This window comes from Notamacropus eugenii, chromosome 3 (assembly GCF_028372415.1).
Source record: "Notamacropus eugenii isolate mMacEug1 chromosome 3, mMacEug1.pri_v2, whole genome shotgun sequence".
Taxonomy (NCBI): Eukaryota; Metazoa; Chordata; class Mammalia; order Diprotodontia; family Macropodidae; genus Notamacropus; species Notamacropus eugenii.
Window position 1 is genome coordinate 109,580,787 of NC_092874.1, and position 23,921 is coordinate 109,604,707.

At 37.3% G+C, this 23,921-nt stretch overlaps 2 long non-coding RNA genes across 2 annotated transcripts in view; one reads left to right on the forward strand and one right to left on the reverse strand.

Moving 5' to 3' along the window:
- Nucleotides 1–23,921, forward strand: part of LOC140530951 (uncharacterized) — a 46,733-nt gene that overhangs the window by 9,894 nt on the left and 12,918 nt on the right. The gene's annotated exons all lie outside the window — the stretch shown is intronic.
- LOC140530950 (uncharacterized) lies at nt 896–19,005 on the reverse strand. Its single transcript, XR_011976197.1, has 3 exons — nt 17,894–19,005; nt 10,561–10,782; nt 896–8,926 (listed from the first exon to the last, which is right to left on the reverse strand). It is a non-coding gene; the product is annotated as an uncharacterized lncRNA (long non-coding RNA).

Genomic DNA, 23,921 nt, shown 5'->3' on the forward strand with positions numbered 1-23,921 from the left:
CTGACTCTAGGGCCAGTGCTCTATCCACTATACCACTTGGCTACCCAAAGAGGAAACTACACTTAAACAAATTGTGGTATGCAAAGGTAAATAATGTCATTGCACCATAAGAAACATAAATATGAGAAATTCAGAGAAACATGGAAAGACTTTATGAATTGTTGCAAAATATGGACAATGAAGCAAGGGAACAAGGTACACAATGACTATAATAGTGAAATGAAAGCAACATTAAAATGGTGCCTGTCTCAGATTAATTACAAGGTCCAATCTTGGCCATAGAGGGAAGAACCAGGAGCAAGGAAAAGGAAAAACTTCCTAATAATTACAGCTGCCCCAAAGTGGAATGGGGTTGTCTTGAGAGGCAGCAGTTTCCATCCTTGTGAGAGATCTTCAAGACAAGGTTGGATGGTGACTTGTCAGTTTGTAGAGGGGATTGTTGTTTAGGTATGGATTAAATAAATGACCACTGTGATTCCTTCTAACTTGGAGATTTAATGATGCTGCGAACATGAGCAAAAGTTATAAAACTACATGGAAACTAAAAGACAATCTATTACACAATGATTGAGTTAAATAAAACATCAAAAATTCAGTGACATAATATTTAGAAGATAATAACAATAATTCTACATGTCAAAATCTATGAGATATACCCAAAAAAGTTACTTATAGGCAAATACATACCATTGAATGTCTACATTAATAAGAAAAACAATTAAACCAAAAAGATGCTAAAATAAGAATTACATAATAGTTCTGAAGAAAGTTTCTAAAGAGATAACCTTAAGCACAAAAAATGAATAGAATAGAAAAGGAAATAAATCAATTAACAAAACCAAAAGCCTTTGTGAAAAGGTAAATAAAATTCATAAAACATTAATGTAATCAGAAAAAGAAAAATCAATAAAGTGAGAAATTAAAAGGAAAAGATAATAGCAAAGATAAAAATTAAGAATATCAGCAAATATTATAGCTATATGATGTCAAATTAGAAAATTCAAATGAAATAAATTATTTATAGCTAGGCAGTGCAGAGAATAGAGTGTTGGGACTGGAGTCAGGGAGACATCTTTCTGAGTTCAAATCTGACCTCAGACACTTACTAGTTGTATGACCCTGGCCAAGTCACTTAACTCTGTTTGCCTCAGTGTCCTCATCTATAAAATGAGCTGGAGAAGTTCATGGCAAACCATTCCAGTGTCTTCTCCAAGAAAACCCCAAATGAGGTCGCAAAGAATAAGCCGTGACTGAAACAAATGAACAATAAATCAAAGTATCAATGAATTTCTTCACAAAGTAAATAGAATAAAAATTAAAACTATGTGGAAAAACAAACGATAAAGAATATGAAGAAGCACAATTTTTCAAATCTATTATAAAGCTATTTTCATCAAAACTCTATGGTACTGAGGAAAATAATAGGGATATCGAACAATGCAACAGACTAGAGACTGCAAACATTTCACCAAATATATTCATCAAAAGATTCAGGTTTACTAAACCTGCAGGAAATAAAAAGTGAGGGGAAGTATCTACATCTTAAACCATATACTATGATAAATTCTATCTGGATCAGAGATTTAAACATTTTTAACCCTAAAATTCATAGAAGAGAGCACAGTTATGTATTTATCCCAGGACTGTAGGGCAGATAACTTTTGAATCTTCTCAAAATGTAGAAGAAATAACTAGGGGAAACATTAATGTACTTAAATGAAAACAAAAAAAAGCCCACTTCTGTACAACAAAAGAATATATTGGGAAGATTATGACAAATGTGACAGAAATAATGTGACATCTAAAATTTATAAGGAACTAAAATATCTAAAAGTAACACAAATGGATGATGGCCAAAAGATGTGTCTAGATAGTTTGCAAAATTAGAAAGAAATTGTTATTAATAGTTTTTTAAAAGCTCAACCTCATGAAAAAAAAGCACCAGGAAATACAAATTTAACTTTGAAGTATCAAATTTGCGGAATTGCCAAAAATAATCTTAAAAGTAATACTCAAGATTTAGCAGGGCTGTAGATAAATTGGTATGCTCACTCATTATTGTAGAACGCTTTTGGAAAGCAATCTGTCAATTCTTTTGCAAAAGTTACAAAACTAACCATCTATCTTTTGACTCAATTATTTCATTATTGAAAATATATCCTGAGGGTGATATATATATGTATATATACATATATATACACACATATGCCAGTAATTCAATCTATTCAAAATTCTCTATTTAAAAAAAAAAGTTGTATTTATAGCAGCAGTGTTTATAATCACAAGAATAACCCTGGAAACAACCTAAATGTCTAACAATAAGAGAATGGTTAAAGAATTTGCAGTACATTAATGTAATAGAATACTATAATGCAATTAAAATCAATAAGCATGAGGATTATGAAGAAATCTGAAAAGTCTTTTATGGAGTGATGCAGAATGAAGGAAAAGCAGGAACAGAATATTATCTGTGATCATAAAAAGGTCTAGACACTGAAGATGACTCAGGAAATGACTGACAAGCTGTTATGAATGTTCTAAGGATAAGATGTGAACCAAGGAATTCACTGGGAGAGAGAGCTCCTGGTAGGGAGCTCCTTCTGCCAGGGTAATTTAGCAACTGTTCTTGGAGAGCTGCCTAAAATGCTGAGAAATTAGGAGACTCTTCCAAGGTCACACGGCCAGGATTTATCTAAGTTGAAATTTGAACCTAAATCTTCCTGGCTCTCCATCCACTGTGCCACAGTGCTTCTTACGAATGCTTTATGTGTTGATTTTCATTTACCTAAATGCAAATAGTTGCAAAACAAGTTCAATTGATTTTATTGATGTTTAACACAACAAATGTTTAACACAACAACTATTTATCATGGGTCTTCAATTATGCATTGCTTACTAATTTTACAATGAGTTTATAATAAATTATCAGTGAAAGGGAAAAAAACCTATTTTCATGAGGGTCTTTTTGCTCTAGTATATCATGATCCCAGCAATGCATGACCATCCCATGAGATTACATTTCTTATTGTTTCTATGATGCTGCTGAAAGTAATTCAGCCAACTTCTCTGTTTTACCCTCCAGGGAGAATTTTTGAGCCATCCCTGCATTTAGTTGTAATGCCCTCTTGCCTATTGGGTTTGTTTACCACAAAAATGTAAATATTGATTTGGTTTAATTATTGTGTCAATTCACTGGCCATTGGTATATTTAAAGTATCAAAAGTTAAGACTTTTACAGTTTGCAAATGATGTAATTTTTAGCATTCCCTACCGCTTTCCTCATCATTGGATCACTTTCACTTTGACAGTGCAATGGACTTGAACAGAATCAAGGGCCTTTTTATTCATCATCTTGTGAATATCCATGACCAAAAAAAAAATTATTACCTAGTTACTGACCTGCTGATGTCAAGTCTTTCCTATTGGACAGCAACAGGACTGGGACTGAACTTAAAGTCTTTTCAGCATGTTAGAACTTGCTAGAACTCAGAGTACATCATCATAGCCTTTGAGAACTCAAGGTCCTCTCTCTTTGTAGAACAATATGCAACATCACCTAGCAAATGAGCTCTATTAAAATCTTAAGATAATATTTATAAAATACTTTACACAGTGCCTGGCACATAACAAATGTTTGTTCCTTTCCCCCAAAAGCCTCCAAAACAAATCAATATATGCTTTCAAACTCAATAATTAATAGATTTAGAGCTGGAAGAGACATTCAAAGCCATCAATTCCAGAACCTTTATTTTACAGATGAAGAAACTGGGACACAGAGCCTTTAAATGGCTTTCCAGGGTTAGATAGTGTATCAATGGTCTGAAGCAGGATTTGAATCCAGGTCTACCCAATGGACTAGAGGATGATGGCAAAAAGTACACTGGAAAGTATAGTTTAGATTTCAGAAACAGAAGACGCCAAAGTTTTATAGGATGGTTGGAACCCCAAGCCTCCATGTCATATTTATTTCATATGTTTATGTAAAATATTCATTTAATATTTTATTCTCTATAGATGCAACAAATTTCCCTGGTAAAGGTCTCAATCCCAAGGTACATAAGGAATTGATTCAAATTTATAAGAATAATCACCATTTTCCAGTTGACATAGGGTCTAAGAATATGAACAGGCAGTTCTCAAGGGAAACTATCTGTAGCCATATGAAAAAAAATTCTCCAAATCACTACTAATTAGGGAAGTGCAAAAACAAATCTAAGAACATCAGAATTTGATCATCAGATTGTAAAAAATAACAAAAAAAGAAAATGATAAATATTGGAGGGGTTATGGAAAAACATATTATATTAATATATTAATATATTGTTGTATCTGTGAATGGTCCAATCATTCTGGAAAGTGATTCAAAGTTACGCATAAAAAGTTCCTAAGTAGTGCACTTGCCCTTTGATCCAGCTATACCACTGCTAGACCTATATCCAAAAAATGTCAAAAGAAAGAGGAAAAGATCCTTTAAATTCAAAAATATTTATAAGCTCTTTTTGTGGTAGCAAAAAAAAAATGGAAGTGAAGGGATGCTCATCAACTGAGGACAGGCTAAACAAGGTGTATATGAATGTGATGGACAACTACTGATTTGCAAGAAATAAGGAAACAGATTATTTTAAAGGGACATCAGAAAGACAAATATGAACTGATGCAGAATGAAGCAAGCAGGACTAAAAGAATAATTTATACTATGACATCAATATTATAAAAATTAACAACTTTGAAGATTTAAAAATTGATAATGAAATGAAAAGGATGAAAAGAATAATTTATGCAATAATACCACTGTAAAGATAAACAACTTTGAAAGCTGTAAGACCTCTTATCAATGCAGCAATCATCCATGATTCCAAAGAATTAAAGATAAAACATACTATACACCTCCTGACAGAGAGGTGACAGATTAAAGGTATAGAATGAGACATATATTTTTGTATATAATCCATGAAATAATTTGTTTTGCTTGAGTATGAATATATATTACAAGGAATTTGTTTTTTTTTTCTTTTTTGCAATGGGGCATGAGATAGAGGAAGAAGAATAGATTTTTGCTCATTAAAAAAATTTTAATAGAACGTCATGCTGCAGATGTGGAATGTTGTATGTACTTTCAAATAAATCACCATATTATTAGTTTGGTTTAAATGTTTTACTTTCTTACAAGAGCCTTTTAATAGAATGAGGGTAATTTGTAGATGTCCATAATATAAAAACAAAATTCATCAACAAAATTTCAATTATCTATATAAATTCAAGAGCTGGCATTACATGTAATAGGGACAATCTAGAAACTTAGAAGGTTTTGGGGCTGCTGAACAAGTAACATCTCTTCCCGTTGTATCTGTACTGTTTAAAAAATGACTGTAATATCTGAGAGTAACCTGGTTTATAGATCTCCTACTTCCTCACATTGATCTAACTTCAGTTTCCCAGCTACAGGGGTCATGTGCATGATCCTCCTCTTTCTCCAAGATTGGCAATTGTTTGAGGATTATGGGAGGACAAGTTATTGGAACAAAACCTCATTATTTGACAAAAACTTCTGGAAAAACTGGAAAACAGTATAGCAGAAACTAGGTATAGACCAGCATCTCAAGATATGTCATATCTTGACATATATCTATATATCATATATCAAGATAAAGTCAAAATGAGTACATGATTTACACATAAAGGGTGATACCATAAGCAAATTATGAGAGTATGGAATAGTTTATCTGTCAGGTCTATGGATGAGGGAAGAATTTAGGACCAAAGAAAATATAAGGAGCATTACAAAATGTAAAAGATAATTTTGATCATATAAAATTAAAAGATTTTTTGCACGAACAAAATCAATGCAACCAAAATTATAAGGAAAGCAGAAAACTGGAGGGAAAAGTATGCAATAAGTATCTCTGGTGAAGGCCGCATTTCTCAAATATATAGAGAACTGAGTCAAATGCATAGAAATACAAGTCATTCCCCAGTTTTCAGACAAAGAAATAAGAACTGTCTATAGTCATATAGAAAAATGCTGTAAATCACTATTGATTAGAGAAATTAAAATTAAAACAACTCTGAGGTAAAACCTCATAGCTATCAGATTGGCCAATATGACAAAAAAGAAAAATGATGAATGTTGGAGGGGATGTGGAAAAACTGGGACACTATTGCACTGCTGGTGGAATTGTGAACTGATGTAACCATTCTGGAGAGCAATTTGGAACTATGCCCAAAGGGCTATATAACTATGCATATCCAGCAATACCACTGCAAAGTCTACATCTCAAAGACATCCAAAAAAAGGGAACAGAATCTATTTGTACAAAAATATTTATGGCAGCTCTTTTTGTGATGGCTAAGAATTGGAAATTGAAGGTATGCCCATCAATTGGGGAATGGCTAAACAAGCTGTGATATATAAATGTAATGGAATATTATTGTGCTATAAGAAATGACAAGTAGGATGATTTCAGAAAAATCTGGAAAGACTTACATGAATTGATGCAAAATAAAGTGAGCAGAACCAGGAGAAAGTTATACACAGTAATAGCATTACTGTTTGATGAAGAATTGTGAATGACTTAGCTATTCTCAGCTACACAATTATTTAAGAGAAGCACAAGGGAGTAATCTTGAGGCATACTATCCATCTCCAGAGAAAGAAATGATAGTTTGAATGCAAACTGAAGCATGCTATTTTACTTTCTTTCTTTCTTTTCTTTTTTTATTTGAGTCTTCTTGTGCAAAATGACTAATGTGGAAATGTTTTACATGATTGTACATGTATATTGTATATCTGATTGCTTACCATATCTGGGAGGGGGAAGAGAAAGGAGAGAGGGATAGAATTTGGAACTCAAAACTTAAAAAAAAAAACAAATGTTAAACAATTGTTTTAACATGTAATTTGAGGAAAAATAAAATATATACTAAAAAAGATTATGGGAGCAATTCTCTTTTTTCTCTAGTAGCTCCAATGTCCCAAGGTACCAAGTATTGCCTAGTAAATTTCCCTTCTTAGGGAAGAAAGGATAGATTCCAGGATCATACTACCTAGAAACTTAAAATATCCACTTCTCTACATAAGGTAGAGGTTGAAGTTCAGTAGTATTGCCTATGAATTCTGGGACTGAGTGAGCTCAGCCAATTAGTGTCATCTCTTAGATTAACTTAGCGGTAGTCTCTGGGAAAGAGGAGACTGTGGGAATTTTCATATCCCCTCACCCCACTCCAGAACATAGTTTCACTGTGCTGCCAGAGAAAAGGTGAACAGACAAAAGAGCCAAGATTAGACTTTGTCCCTCACTTCTTTATAGGATGGCCAAAGGGGTAATTTCTATGACAAAAACCCAGCCTCTGAGTCTCAAACTGCCAGTCATCCTGGAGGCAACTCAGGCACCAGAATCTAACCAGGACCCCAACCATGAGAAAACAATCAGTTTTCAGTCATCCTCAACAAGACTTTTTTCAGGAAAATTAAGTAAAAATCTTTGAAAAGCTGCACGTATCTCTAAATATTTTTATTTTATTGAATACCTCTTGTCCTTTAAATATACTTTTAATGTAAGTGAAGTTATTTCCTATTATATTATTTATTATTTATTATATTGTTATCCTATTGTGCAGATGTGGTCTGGATGCCCCATTTAATCATTCCCTTCCCCCTCCTAAAATCCTCCCACAAAGAGGTGAAAGAACTTCAGTGTTGGATTCTGAAAAGCTCTGGACATGCTGAGACCCAGGCCCAATAAGAAATTATTCCATTCGGACCTCATTCTTAGTCAAATGGTATGTTGTTGAACAAGAACTACACTTTAACTGTATTAAAGATGAAAATCCGATCCAATATTTACATGCTTGTTTGACAGGATTTGGGAGTGCGTGTGGAGAGATGGGAGAGAGGAACAAGAATGGAAAGAAATGAATGAGAATGTCACGGTGACTTTATCATTCCAGGTTACTATACAGGCAGCCAGAGAATGCTGCCTGTGCTCAAGGACAGATCTTTTACTGACTAGTTCTGCCCTGCTCTCCCCTCCCACCACCAGCTTAACTAAGAAAAAGGAGTCCAGAATGGGTAAAGAAACAAGCAATGGGAGAAGGGGAGGAGGCAAACAGAAATTTAAAATGTATTCACAATAAATTTCTCAATTTTTCAGCCGACATTCATCCTGAGAAAATAACTAGAACAACCAAGTCTTCTTGCTCCTCGAGTCTTTTCCTTTTCTTTGCTTCATCAGCATAGACATGAAGAATGGCACGTGACAATGGTGCCTATGTTAATGTCATGTTAATGACACACACAAGGACCCACATGACTTTTGCTCTTCTCCATTTACCACTGAAGTGAAAATAGGATAAAACACGCTCAATATACAAATGTCACCAATACAAATGTTTTCTGGGCATGCTGAGGCGAGGATTGCTGCAGAGGGCACTTTGCCAGCCATCACACTGGAAAGGGAGATGTTTAAAAAGCAAAACAAACAAAACAAAAAATCTTGAGCTTCTCTTAAGTCTTTCCCAGGGCTATATCAGTCAAATGCCCAGCAAAAGTATGACAGGTACAGAACGAAGTGGAGAGGTGTGAATTGAGGATGCCACAGTGAGCAGCAGTGTCTTAAATCACCTCTTGGGATTCCCCTCCTAACAGACCAATGGGGAAGCTTTCCTGATTAGACCAATGAGAAGCTGGTGCTTTGGTAGCCTGATGCTGACTCAAAAGCTGTGAGCCTCAAGCCCTTGGTACTCCAAAAATCCAGCGGAAAATTGTCCAATCAGATCCTTTTCAGAGAAGCAAGCCAAGGATGCTGCTTTGGTAATGAAGAAACTGGCAATCGTTCTACTTTTGTTCGGTTTTGTCTTTTTCTCATTCCTCTTCTTCTTAATAGTCTGTAAGTTACAGTTTACGAAAGGGTAATGTAGACAAGAAATCCTAGGAAAAACAACCACAAGAAAGTTATTAGAGGAAGGAAGTAGGGAGAGGGGGCTACTCATAGGATCATAGGTTGAGAGCCAGAAGGGACTTTCAGGGTTCTCTAATCTAACTCCCTTATTTTACAGGTGAAGAAACTGAGGCATAAAGAGGTTAAGTGACTTTCTCTAAGGTTACACAAGTGGTAAAGGGGAGAGTTGGGATATGAGCCCAGGTTCTCTGAAACTGAATAAAAAATGCTTTTCATTTCTTTTGGACAGAGGCCAATTTATTCTTAGCATTACATGTTGGTGTCTGCCGTCACGGAAAGCCCTATAGGTCTGATTTTGACCAAAAAAGTGAGAGAGTGTGTGTGTGTATATGTGTGTATACATATATGTGTGTATGTGTGGAGATATATATTCCATAACATAGTGGAAAGAGCAATGATCATACTTCCTTCCCCTCAGCAGAAAAGTGAGATGCAATGGGTATGAAATGTTGAACATGGTCACACAAAAACCCAATCAAACGAAAAACCATTGTGTTGATTAATGATAGTTCTTATTATAAGGAAGAGTTCTTCCGTTGGGGGAAGTATATCAGGAAATGAGTATCATTATCGATAAAGCTTGAAAAAAAAAAAAAGGTCAGTTGTCTTACAGTCAGAAGATTTGAGTTCAACAGGTTCCAATGTTTGCTACTTGTGGGACCCTGGACAGGTTTTTTAACTTTCCTATACCTTCAGAGTCCTCATCTGTAAAGTGGAGGAGTAATAGAGTATTTGTATCAGCCTGCCTCACTGGGTTGTGAGAAAAGGGCTTTATAAATATACTATATAGTACCTTTGAGTGCTCTATAGATGTGAACTATTAGGGGTAAGCATCTGTTATTTCACCAGCAGAGGTGAAGAAACTCCTACCAAAACAGGTCAGTATCTTCTCTCCAACTTACAAGTCAGAAAGTTACCTAGGACACTGAGAGGTTAAGTTAACTTTTGGTCTGGCTCTGTGATTGGGAACTTCCATTATAAAAACTCCTTCCACCATGGGAGCAATTCTCTTTTTTCTCTAGAAGCTCCAGTGTCCCAAGGTACCAAGCATTGCCTAGGAAATTTCCCTTGTTGGGGAAGAAGGGATAGATTCTAGGATCATAGTACCTAGAAACTTAAAATATCCACTTCTCTACATAGGAGGTTGAGGTTCAGTAGTATTGCCCATGAATTTTGGGAGGTCACACTGTTGATATGTATCAGAGCTGGGGCTTGAATCCAAGTTGCCCTGACTCAGAGGCTGGCTCCCTATTCATTACTCTATTTTCTCAAACCGTTATGATTTCCAAAAGATTAAGGACAAAAATCAAGCTTGCCAAAGCCTGAAGATCCTCCATTCAAAGGATGTGTTGCAAAATGGTCTTTGCAACAGTTTCATTCTCCTCCCAAGCAAATTGGCAAGAAATCTGTTCCCAGATTTGTCTTCCCAGACATTTGCCCTGCCTTTTATCTCCTTCTTCATGCCTGGCCCATGGTAGGGACTTAATAAGTGTATTTCGATTGACTGATCTGTGAAACCAGTTCTAGTCAAAGGAGGTATAATACCCTCAGAGTCCAGGCTCTGTTCAGATCTCTGACCTGAACAGATCAAAGATTGACTTACGTCCTTGGTCATAAGCTGTATGCCTCTGGCAGTTTGCACTGCTTGGCACAAGGACCTGTAAAGGTTGTCGAGGTCGTTGATTTTTATCATCAGGTGTTGATGGTGTCCTGGCACTCCGCGGGAGGACTGACCCTTCTCTTTCTTGCATCTACTGTTGCTGGAGTTCTGGATAGGAGAACTGGCCAGACCAGCACAGAGGGATACTCTGTGGGTAAGTAGAACCTGGAAAGAGGGAAAGTGAATTCATTGTATAAGCCATGAATATATTATGAAGCATAATGGAGAAAAGGCTGGACTTCCTTGGAATCAGAAAGATCCAGGTTTTCAAGTTCTGCAAGACATTCAACCTCACAGTGCCCAGGCTACTCTAGAAGATTAAGTTACAGGAGAGTAGTGGATACCTGTTGGTGGAAGGAGTTTTTCTACTGGAAGTTCCTAATCACAGGGCCAGACCAAAAGCCCAGTCCATTGACTATGATAAAAGAGCCAAATCAATCTCCTTCTCCACATATGGAGAACACGCATCCAGCATAGCCATGTATAAAGCACACATGTACAGAACTAGCTTTTTAGGGCTGGCTCAAGGGCTGGGACCAGCAGAGAGAGACTCAAACAGGTGTGAAATGGAATGACGATGCCTGCCTGTCTAGCTTTAACTCTACTAAGTCACACTTGAGCAAGGGAATAGTTAACCACCACAATCAAATTCTAACCAAGAGACCCTCAGGCCACTTGACTTTCCTTTTTTCATCCCAGAGCTTGACTAGTTCTTGGCTCATTAACCTCTTACAAGAGAGTGGGCAGAGAAAGAAAAAGAGGCCAGACTCAACTTCCCCTTTTTACAGACTGATAGAATTTTAGAGCCATGAGGGTTCGTAGAGTTCATCTAGTCCAGTCCCCCTTATTTTACAGATGAAGCAACTGAGACCCAGAGAGGAGAAGTGATTTGCCCTAGTCTCCTAACTAGAACTGAAACCCAATTTCAGACAACTATACCACATGATCTCCCAGTCGTTTATATCATTGCTATTGTGGAAAAGCATACCCACCTTGTAGCATAGTAGGCATGCCTTAGACTAGGAATAGGGATGACTTGGACTTGAATATCACCCCAGGGACTAGCTATGTGTCAGTTGACAAGTCACTTAACCTCTTCTGAACTCAGTTTCCTCCTCCTTAAAGTGGGCATAATAATAGCACCTACCTCACAGTGTTATGAGGAGCAACTGAAATAATGCATGCAAAGGGCTGTGCTATATATATATTACATAATAATATAATACTGGTATATTGTAATAAATAGGAATAGGGACTGAAGATGTGATTTGATTAGTATAGAAAGCTCCTTTTACCGATATACCCTCTCTGCAAATTATCATTTTAAAGAGTTGTTTAGAGAAGAGGTGTCAAATACAAACTGAAATGGAAAGGCCTACACATATTAACATTATCTATGTTTTATTGTATTTTTCCTTATTTTTACTAACTATTTCCCAATTGCATTTTAATCTGATTTGTTATCTGGCTTTACTAAGTAATATTGGTGGCTACATTCCACCTGTTTGATACTCTGGTATCAAATTAAATGACCCTACTCAGGGTCACACAGCCAATATGTGTCAGAGGTGAGACTCAACTAAAATCCTTCTGACTTTCAGACCAGCTCTTCATTCTGCCTTGTCACAATAACAAGAGTACAAGACCAGGAAAACCCGAGATCAAATCCAGTCTCAGACACTTATGAGGTGTGTGACTCAGGGCAAGTCATTTAACCTCTGTCTGCCTCAGTTTTCTCATCTGCAAAAAGGTGATAATAATGTCACCTACCTCCAAAGTGATTGTGAAGATCAAATGAGTTAATTTTTTAAAGTGCTTTTCAAACCTTAAAGCTCTATATAAATGCTAGCTATTATTAACATTATTAGTAATAATAGTAATATTAGTAATAATAGCAGTTACCTCACAGTGTTAGGAGGAGCAACTGAAATAAATAGCAAATAAAATAAAACTCAGAGAGTTAACTTACGGGTAAAGGAGGCTTGAACCTCCCTTGGTCTCAGACACAAACTGACTTGTGAGACTCTGGGCAAATCACAAACTCTCATGGCCCTCAAGTAACTTTGAAACTATGTTTTTTTTAAAATATATTTTTTAAAATTATTGAGCATTCATTGTCTCCTTTTCCCACCTCTCTACTTCACTAAGGAAAAAAACCTCTTGCAACATAAGAAAGTAAATTTCTGAGCAGGTGCCAATCTACATTAACTGAGAGAGTTTCTTCATTGTTTTTCTATATCAGTGAAGCATCAGGTCTGATTCAAAATGGTAATAATATATATCATTTTAGCATATTTAATATTTATTAATAATACATGTTGAATAATTGCACTTACTACTTGTAAGTAATACTTATATTTATTAAGTAATAATGCTTATAAGTAATATTATTTACTATTATATAGCAATATTTACATAACCATTATATAATATATATAATATGTTATATACAGGAAAGTAGTTGATACCCATTGGTGGAAGGAGTTTTTAGAATGGAAGTTCCCAATCTCAGGGCTGGACCAAAAGTCCAGTCCATTGACTGTGATAAAAGAGTCAAATCAATCTCCTTCTCCATGTAGGGCGAACATGTATCCAGAGTAGCCATGTGTTCAGCATATACATATAGAATGCATTTTTTAGCCACAAGGACTGGGACTAGCGGAGAGAGAAACTCAAACATGTAAAATGGAATGAATATGCCTACCTGTTTAGCTTTAATTATATACTAATATTTATATATAATATAAGAATATATTATATGATAATATTATTTCTGTAACTAAGATATATATTTACATATACATATATATATACATACATATAATACTTTAGGTTTGCAAAGTATCATATAGTTGGTTGGTTGGTTGTTGTCCTTCATCTTCAAAGAGGACCAAAATGACATCACCATGATAAAGTGAAATTTCAGTGTGTCCGACTGTGGCTGATCAGACCAATACAAGCTTGGAATGTTCTACCACAGGTTGGGCACAGATAGTCCGTGTGAATATTTGGGGTGGATATCCCAAATTTGAGCATCTTACGTTTACTTTGTGCTGTCTCAGTTCTGCTTTGCTTATAGAGTACAGCACCTTTTCTAATGTGGGCGCACCATGCTGAGCAGTCCTGGGCCAGCGTCTCCCATGTTGCACAGTCAGATCCAAAGTTCTTGAAAGAGACCGTGAGACTGTCCTCGTATTGTTTCTCTGGCCAACATGTGATCGCCTGCTCCATGCAAGTTCTCCATAAAATAGTCTTTTTGGCAAACGTACATTTTGCATTCGAACAACGTGCCCAGCCCATCAGAGTTGCACTCTCTGAAGCATAGTTTGAATACTTGGCAGTTCAGCTCAAGCAAGGACTTCAGTGTCTGGTACCTTATCCTGACAGGTGATCCTCAGAATCTTCCTAAGACAGTTCAAATGGAAGTAATTCGTTTTCCTGGCATGGCACTGGTAGACTGTCTGTGTTTCACAAGCATAAAACAATGAGGTCAGCACAATGGCTCTGTAGACCTTCAGTTTGGTAGTCAGTCTAATACCTCTTCTCTCCCAGATTTTTCTTTGGGACTTCCCAAACACTGAACTAGCTCTGGCAATGCATGCATCAACCTCACTGTCAATGTGTACATCCCTGGAAAGTACGCTACCAAAGTAAGTGAACTTATCCACAGCATTCAAAACTTCTCTATTTGTTGTAACCAATGGTTCTATGTATGGATGGTGGTGTGGTGGTGGCTGATGGAGCACCTGTGTTTTCTTGGTGTTAATTATTAGGCCAAAATTAGCACAAGCAGCAGACAATTGATCCATACTTTGTTGCATCTCAGTTGCAGAGGCTGCATTGAGTGCATAATCATCTGCAAACAGAAAATCATGCACCAACACTCCCTCCACTTTGGTCTTGGCTTGGAGCCTTTTCAAATTGAAGAACTTGCCACCAATACAGTAGTTGACCTTGACGCCATGTTCATCCTCATTGAAAGCATTTGTCAATATGGCTGAAAACATCATGCTAAAAAGCATGTGAGCAAGCACACAGCCCTGTTTCACTCCACTGGTGACTGGGAAGGCATGAGAGCGTTGTCCATTATCCAGAACATGGGCAAACATGCCATCATGAAATTGACATGCAATATTGATGAACTTCTCTGGGCAACCAAATTTTGACATAATTTTCCATAAGCCCTCAAGACTAACAGTGTCAAAAGGCCTTGGTGAGATCTACAAACATTGGGTACAGACCTCTGTTCTGCTCCTGGAATTTCTCCTGGAGTTGCTGGGTAGCAAACAACATATTGACTATTCCTCAGCCCTTTCAGAAGCCACACTAGCTCTCAGATATATGACCATCTTCCAGGTGAGGATCAGCCTGTTAAGGAGGACTCTAGCAAGAATTTTGCCAGGAATGACTGAGAGAGATCCCCCTGTGATTGTCGCAGGACAATTTACCTTTACCTTTATAGAGATGGACAATGGAGGCACCCTTGAACTCCTGGGGGATAACCTCCTCTTGCCATATAACCTAGAGAATTTTAGTCAGCTTTTCTACGAGCAGTAGTCCCCCTACTTTGTAAATCTCAGCTGGCATAGAATCAGCACCAGATGCTTTGCCACATGAAAGGAGCCTAATGACCCTCAAAACCTCTTCTTTGGTTGGAAGTTCAGATAAGGAGGGATTGACTTCAACTTGAGGTAAACGGTCAATGACCTCAGCACTGACTGATGATGGTCTGTTGAGAACACTATGGAAGTGTTCAGCCCATCTCTCTAGGATCACGTCATTGTCACTAATCAATGTGGCTCCATCAACACCGAGTAGTTGCGATGCATCATAGGTTTTTGGTTCATAAATAGCTTTCAGGGAATCATAAAAGTGCTTTGGATTGTTACTATCAGCATAAAACTGAATTTCATCTACCTTCTTACTGAGCCAGGAATCCTGCATCTCTCTAAGCTTTGCTTGTACTTTGCTTTTGATGGAATTATATGCTCCTTCTTAGAGGTGAATGAATTGTCCTGTTGGTAAATACTGTGGAGTTCTTGTTTTTCATTTAGCAGCTTCTGAATTTCCCCATCATTTTCATCAAACCAGTCTTGGTGGTTGTGAGTGTTCTGACCCAGATGAGCAAATGCAGGGCTGTACACCAAATCCCTGAAAGCTGCTCACTGCTTTTCTGCTCCACTGTTGCCAACTGTGTGTTGGCTCAACTTTCCCTCCAAGTTAGCAACACACTGTTCTTGCTCAGAGAAGAGCTCTAATCTGTTGACATTAATTCTTCTGGTAGTCATTTTGCCTTGGGGGCGGTGCTTTTGATGAATGTGAATATTTAGCTTGGAAAGGATAAGTCCATGATCAGACCAGCACTCTCCATCACACATTGAGTTTGTCACTCTCATATCTTGTCTGTCTCCTTACACTTAGTCTATTAGATGCCAATGTTTGCTATGAGGGTGCATCCGTGAAGTTTTATTGCATTTAGGTAAATGGAACACAGTGTTAATGATGAGAAGGTCATGCGATACACGTCTTCAGCAATAAATGACCATTGTTGTTGCTGTTTCCAACTCCATTCCTCCTTAGGACTCCCTGCCAAGTCTGGTAGTCTGAGCCTACTCAAGCATTAAAGTCACCCAGAATAATAACTTTGTCTTCTTTTGGAACATTAATGATAAAGGTCTCTAGGTCTTTACAGAATTTTTCTTTGGCTTCATCAGGGTTTGTCATGGTGGCAGCATAGGCACTGATGATGGTAGCATGGCATTTTCCTGTGAGTGGCAATCACATCATCATGAGCCTGTCATTCACTCCTTTTGGCAGGCATACCGTCTTGCTGATTAAATTAGTTTTGATTGCAAAACCCATGTCAGCTTCATGGCACTCCCCTTCATTGCGCCCACTCCAGAAAAATCTCCAACTTCAGTAAGCTGGCCTTCATTTGCCAACCTTGTTTCACTCAGGGCTGCTATTTGCTATTATACCTGCTGAGTTCTCTTGCAATAAGAGTAGTTTTTCTTTCAGGTCTACTGGATTTTGCGTTGTCTATTAGTGTGCGCATGTTCCATGTGCCAATGATGAGTGGAATCATCTTTGCAGATGGTTTCGTACATTTTGTACATTTTTGTGTGTTTCTATTGCATAGTGGGATTCCCTGCCTGCCACGGTAATCAGGCGAGGGTTGCGTAAGCAGACAATGTTTAGGGCACCTTTCTAGCCCCCTTCCTCACACAAGGAGGTGAGCAGTGTGATCCTTAAAAGGCTGCTCAGACACCCAGGTGACTGCCAAGTCCCACTGCTGCTTCCAGTGAGAAACGACCCTATGACCTGGGTCACCTGTGTGCTGGGTTGTGACTACAGCTCCCAGTGTATTCACATCTGCTGCTTCATCACTTACCTGTCACCATAGGATTTTGAGGCATAATAGTGAAATGGCATGGGTGATGTCTTTTGATTTGTGTATAAATTGGATTTAATGAGGGAGAGATGCACGAAGTCGTCAGCCTCACTCTCTCCTCCAGAGTCATCACAGTCCAGTGACAGAGTCAAGATGGCTGGTGATGGCTCAGGATGCAGTGGATGACCTTGGCATCTTCGGTGTCTAACCAAGCTCTAAGTGCTCCATATTGCCTGCTTCATCTGCCTTCATGGCTGTTGGAACAAATTGTTCTCATCCACCCATTCTACCAGAGGAAGTCTTCACATGCTTAGGGTAGATACTCCCCTAACTCACCAATGAGTCTGAGACCCCTTGGTTACCCTCAGCCTGGTTTGGCCTATCTGTTGAAACAGTTTACCAGGGTGTGGCTGCTGCACATGCTGTAGCTTCTTGGAGCCACAGGTGAGAGTTAGGTGGAACAGGTGGACACCAAAGGTGGAAAGAGCCCTGAAAAAGGCTCAGCAGCCATCACACCAAAGGTACTGGTCCTCTCTGAACACACTCTACAACCCAAAGTACCATATAAAATACATATGTATACAAATACATACACATGTACACATACATATACACACATATATACATATATATATATATTATCCCATTTGATCCTCACACCAGCCCTGAAAGGTAGGGTGCTATCATTATCCCCTTTTTACATATGAAGACACTGAACCCTAGAGAGGTTAATTAAGTAAGGTCTCATTATTAGTAAGTGCTCAGGGCAGGATTTGCACCCAGACTTTCCTGTCTCCAAGGTCAGTCCTTTATCTACTCATACCACATTTAATATATAATTGCCAGTTTTTAAAAAGTATGAATCAGAAAGGAAGTAGCTCTTACCACCCAGGGTATCAAAAGAGCCTCAGAGACACCAAAAGTCCATAAGCAATGTCACGGTTTGGGGCAGCCAGATGTGGGGGTCCAGAAGTCAGACACCACACTGCAGCTCCGGGTGGCAGCAGCTGCTGCTGCCTGTGCTGTTGCTGCTGCTCCTATGGTGGATGAGAAATGCCAGCTTATTCAGAATTTGGAGATGTTGCTGTTCTGGCCCCTTCTTTTTCATTGTGAGGATGACCAGTATAGGCAGAATTAATACCTGCTTGGAAAGAAAAGGAAAACAGGAGATAAGAACAGGCTGCCACAGAGAAGGGTCCTATTTAGAATGGGAAGTGGCGCTCTGTGCCCTCAACTCCCTTCAGCACTTGTGAGGATCTGTTATCCTGATGGACAGATGGCATGGGACTCATTCTTTTCACTCAAGGAAAGAGGAACAGTCTCCCAAGGCAAAGGAGTGAACAATCTGCTGCTAAATGGACTGAATTTGTATTCTGGGGGTGGGGCTCAGGTTGGAATTTGGGTTAGGAATTCCTTTAAGTTTGACTGATGATATGCAGCAAGTCTCCTTTATTACACATCACTCCTCCCTCCCCCTTCATGAATTCTATGGTGTAACCAAACTGGCCTTTATACATATATATGTGTGTGTACTATTATACGTATGGTTGGGGAAATGCCCAAAAAAGGGGAAAAAAAAAAAAGAAGACTATAGAAGGTTACTTTCTTGGTGAACAGATATCTTCTCCCATCCTTTTAGATGAGGAAGAACAATGCTTACCATCAGGGAAAGACATAAAAGTCAAGGCTTCTGTATCCCAAACAAGCAAAATAAATATTCAATGGGCTCAGGCCATGGAAGAGCTCAAAAAGGATTTTGAAAATCAAGTAAGAGAGGTAGAGGAAAAATTGGGAACAGAAATGAGAGCAATGCAAGATGGGTCAACACCTTGCTAAAGGAGACCCAAAAAAAGATGAAGTTTTTATTTAGTGCCATAGCATAGAAATGAAAGGAAACAGACATGGGTGGTGAGTAGCAGTGGATATGAGGGGTCTCCTATGGACTTGACTCTGCTCAATTATCTTCAGGTTTTTAAAATTATTTTATTTGTTTTCAGTGTTCTACAATCACTTCCGTATATCTTAGATTTTTCCCCTCCCTCTCCCTCTTCCTTTCTATCTCCCCACTCCCTTCTGAGATGGCATACAGTTTTATATAGGTTCTACACAAACATTCCTATTAAATACATTTTCATCTTAGTCGTGTTGCATGGAAGAATTAAAAATGAATGGGAGAAATCATAAAAACAAACCAAAACATAATACAAAAGAAAATGATCTGCTTCATTCTGTGATTGAATTTCAATAGTTCTTTCTCTGATGTGGAAGGCATTTTGCCTTAAGAGACCATTGGGAATTTTTTAAGTCCTTGCATTGCAATGAAGTTCTAAGTCTACAAGAAAAAATCCTCACACTCTGTGGTTGTTGCTCTGTACAAAGTTCTCCTTATTCTGCTCCTTTCACTCAGCATCAGTTCATATAAGTCTTTCCAGGACTCTCCAAAGTCTTCCTGTTCATCATTTCCTATAGCACAATAGTATTCCACTACATTCATATACTACAATTTATTCAGCCATTCCCCAATTGATGGGCATCCCCTTGATTTTCAGTTTTGGGCCACCACAAAGAGAGCTGCTATAAATATTTTTGTACATGTGGGTCCTTTCCCCATTTGTATGGTCTCTTTGGGATACAGCCGCAGAAGTGTGGTATTGCTGGGTCAAAAGCTATGCACATTTTTATAGCCCTTTGGGCATAGTTTCAAATTGCTCTCTAAAATGTTTGCATCAATTTACAACTTCACCACCAATGCAAAAGTGTTCCAATTTTCCAATATCTCCAACATTTATCATTTTCCAGTTTCATCATGTTAGCCAATCCGGTAGGTATGATGTGATGCCTCAGAGTTGTTTTAATTTGCGTTTCTCTAATCAATAGTGATTTAGAGCATTTTTTCATATGACTATGGATAGCTTTAATTTCTTCCTCTGAAAACTGCCTGTTCATACCCTTTGATCATTTATCAATTGGGGAATGACTTGTATTCTTGTACATTTGACTCAGTTCTCTATATATTTTAGAATGAGGCCTTCATCACAGACACTAGTTGCAAAAATTCTTTCCCAGTTTTCTGCTTCCCTCCTAATCTTGGTTGCATTGGATTTGGTTGTGCAAAAACTTTTCAGTTTAATGTAATCAAAATTTTGCACTTCATTTTGCACTTTATAATGCTTTCTGTCTCTTGTTTAGTCAAAAATTCTTCCCTTCTCCATAAATCTGATAAATACACTATTCCTTGCTCCACTAATTTATTTATGGTATCAATCTTCATACCTAGATCATGTACACATTTGGACTTTATTTTTGTGTATGGTGTCAGGCAGTGGTCTATGCCTAGTTTCTGCCATGCTGTTTTCCAGTTTTCCCAGAGATTTTTGTCAGTGAGTTCTTATCCCAGAAGCTGGGGTCCTTGGGTTTATTAAACAGTAGATTGCTATATTCATTGCCTACTTTGTCTTGAGTACCTAACATATTCCACTGGTCTACCCTTCTGTTTCTCAACCAGTACCAAGTGATTTTGATAATTGCTGCTTTATAATGCAATTTGAGATCTGGTAGAGTTAGGCTACCTTCTATAACATTTCTTTTCATTAGTTACCCTGATATTCTGGACCTTTTGTTCTTCCAGATGAATTTTGATATTATTTTTTTATAGCTCTAGAAAATAATTACTGGTAGTTTGATTGATATGGCACTGAATAAGTAAATTAATTTAGGTAGAATTGTCATTTTTATAATATTGGCTCGGCCTACCCACAAGCAACTGATGTTTTTCCACTTACTTAGATTTGACTTTATTTGTGTAAAAAGTGTTTTGTAGTTGTGTTCATATAGTCTCTGGATTTGTTTTGGCAGGTAGACTCCCAAATATTTTATAGCATCTACCCTAGCTTTAAATGGGATTTCTCTTTCTATCTCTTGCTGTTGGGCTTTGTTAGTAAGATATAGAAATGCAGAAGATTTGTGTGGGTTTATTTTGTAACCTGCAACTTTGCCAAAGTTTTTTATTACTTTAAGTAGTTTTTTACTTCATTCTCTGGGATTCTCTAAGTATAACATTATATCATCTGCAAAGAGTGATAACTTAGCTTCTTCTTTGTCTATTCTAATTCCTTCAATTTCTTTTTCTTCTCTTATTGCTATAGCTAACATTTCTAGTACCATATTGAATAATAGTGGTGATAATGAGCATCCTTGTTTCACCCCTGATCTTCTTGGAAATGTATCTAGCTTATCTTCATTGCATATAATGCTTGCTGAAGGTTTTAGGTAGATACTGCTTATTACTTTATGGAAAGTTCCATTTATTCCTATACTCTCCAGTGTTTTCAGTAGGAATGAGTGTTGTATTTTCTCAAAAGCTTTTTCTACATCTATTGAGACAATCATGTGATTTCTGTTAGTTTTGTTGTGAATATGATCAATAATGCTAATAGTTTTCCTAATATTGAACCAGTCATGCATTCCTGGCATAAATCCTACCTGATCATAATGTATTGTTCTTGTAATAAGTTACTGTATTCTTTTTGCTAAAATCTTTTAAAAAAATTTTTGCATCTACATTCATTAGAAAAATTGGTCTATAATTTTCTTTCTCTGTTTTGGCTCTTCCTGGTTTAGGTATCAAAACCATATTTGTATCATAGAAAGAACTTGGTGAGGACTCCTTCAATTTTCCCAAATAGTCTATATAGTATTGGAATTAAGTGTTCTTTAAATGTTTGATAGAATTTACTTGCAAATCCATCCAACCCTGGAGATTTTTTCCTAGGGAGTTCATTGATGGCTTGTTCAATTTCTTTTTCTGAGATGGGGTTAAGTATTCAACTTCCTCTTCTGTTAATCTGGGCAATTTATATTTTTTTAAAATAATCATCCATCTCATTTAGATTGCTGAATTTATGGGCATACAGTTGGGAAAAGTAATTCCTAATTATTGTTTTAATTTCCTCCTCATTGGAGGTGAGTTCACCCTTTTCATTTTTCATATTGGTAATTTGGTTTTCTTCTTTCTTTTTTTAATCAAAATGACCAAAGGTTTATCAATTTTATTGGTTTTTTCATAAAACTAACTCTTAGTTTTATTCATTAGTTCAATAGTTTTCTTAATTTCAATTTTATTAATTTCTCCTTTGATTTTCAGTATTTCTAATTTGGTATTTACTTGGGGATTTTCAATTAGTACTTTTTCAAGCTTTTTCAGCTGCATGCCCAATTAATTGATCTCCTCTTTCTCTATTTTATTCATATAGGCATTCCCCTATGAACTGCTTTTGCTGTATTCCATAAGATTTGGTAGGTTGTCTCATTATTGTTATTCTCTTGAATGAAGTTGTTGATTGTTTCTATGATTTGTTGTTTAACCCACTCATTCTTGAGTATTAGATTATTTAGTTTCCAATGTTAGCATTTATTGCTTCTATTATTATTATTATTTATATGGGTAGAGATTTTTTTCTTTCCTTGATAAAATAAAAGCTCTTTAAGACAGTCTGTTTCTCTTTTTATCATTATAGTTCACTGCTTCCTAAGGTGCCTACACATACGCATTTTATAAATATGTGAATAAATTATTGTTAAATGAATTAGGAAACTGAGGCTTTCAGGGTGAAATATATTGCCCCTAAACTCCCAGGCAGGATTTTAACCAGCTCCAAGTCCAACTCTCTTCATGTTATGACAGCATGAACAACTCAGTAAAGGGTAGGGTACAAGGCAGGGTGGCATTTCATCCCTTAGGGGAATATTCCCACCCTACAAGTGGCAAACGAAAGAATCTGGAGGCTTCTGTGATGCTCACATGGTTCGCTTGTTATCTTTCTGCTGGTTTGTCTACTTTGTTCATTCTTTATCCTCCTCTTACCTCTTAAATATGCATGTCCCACAAGGTTTTGTGCTTACTTGACCCCCTTTCTCTTTGCATGTACTTTAATCAATACCAATCATCTCAAATGAATATCTCCACCACCAACTTTGTCCACATCTCCAGTCTCATATTTCCAATTGCTTGAAGGATCTTAATCTCAACATCTTCAGCAATAGACCTGTCTTCCCTTTGCCAAAAAAGCCTGCTCCTCAGATTGTAACTTCTTTGTTTCTTTCAATGGTCCCATCAACTTCCAAGTGCCCCAAATTCATTTCACCTCAGCATTGCTTTGGACTCTTTTCTCCTTGAATCCCTAAATTCAAGCATTTGCCAAATCTAGTTCACTTGGATTTCCTAATATGTGTTGTACTTCTCCCTTGTTTAAGCCCTTATCTCTTCTCAACTAAACCCTAATCATCATCCAGCTGGTATTCCAACTACTAAGTTCTCTTCCCAGAAATCCATCTTCACACCAATGACCTACTTATCCTACTTATCCATCCTATTGTAATAGTCTGATCACTCATACAAACAAAAATCTTCAGTGGATCCCCACTGTCTGCTAAATAAAAAATGAATACCTGACTCCTCACTGTCTACTAAATCAAATATAAATAACTTACTCTGGCATTCAAGTCAAATTCAAAATTGGATGCAAATCTGGCTCCAATTTTCCTTCCTAGTCTTATATAACTGCCCTTAATATACAGTCAAATGAAATACTCTTGGTTCCTCGATTTCAGCCTGCCTTCTTCTCTCCCTTTGCTCTTGCCTTTTTGTATTCTCCCCACTCAAATCTGCCAGGTAAGGTCCCCCTCAAGACCTAGTTTACATATTTTAAGTCTTCCCTGATACTCCCCAATGAAAAAGGGCATCTGTCTCTGCTCCAATTTTCCCATTTTCCCTTATGTCATAGATATTTATGTACATGCTTCCTTCTCTATCCTCCCTCCATTCCCCCCCCCCCATTCCTCCATTAGATTGTAAGTTTTTCAACATCAAGGACAAAACACACAGATTAGATTGGAATCAGTGATTCTCAAAGTG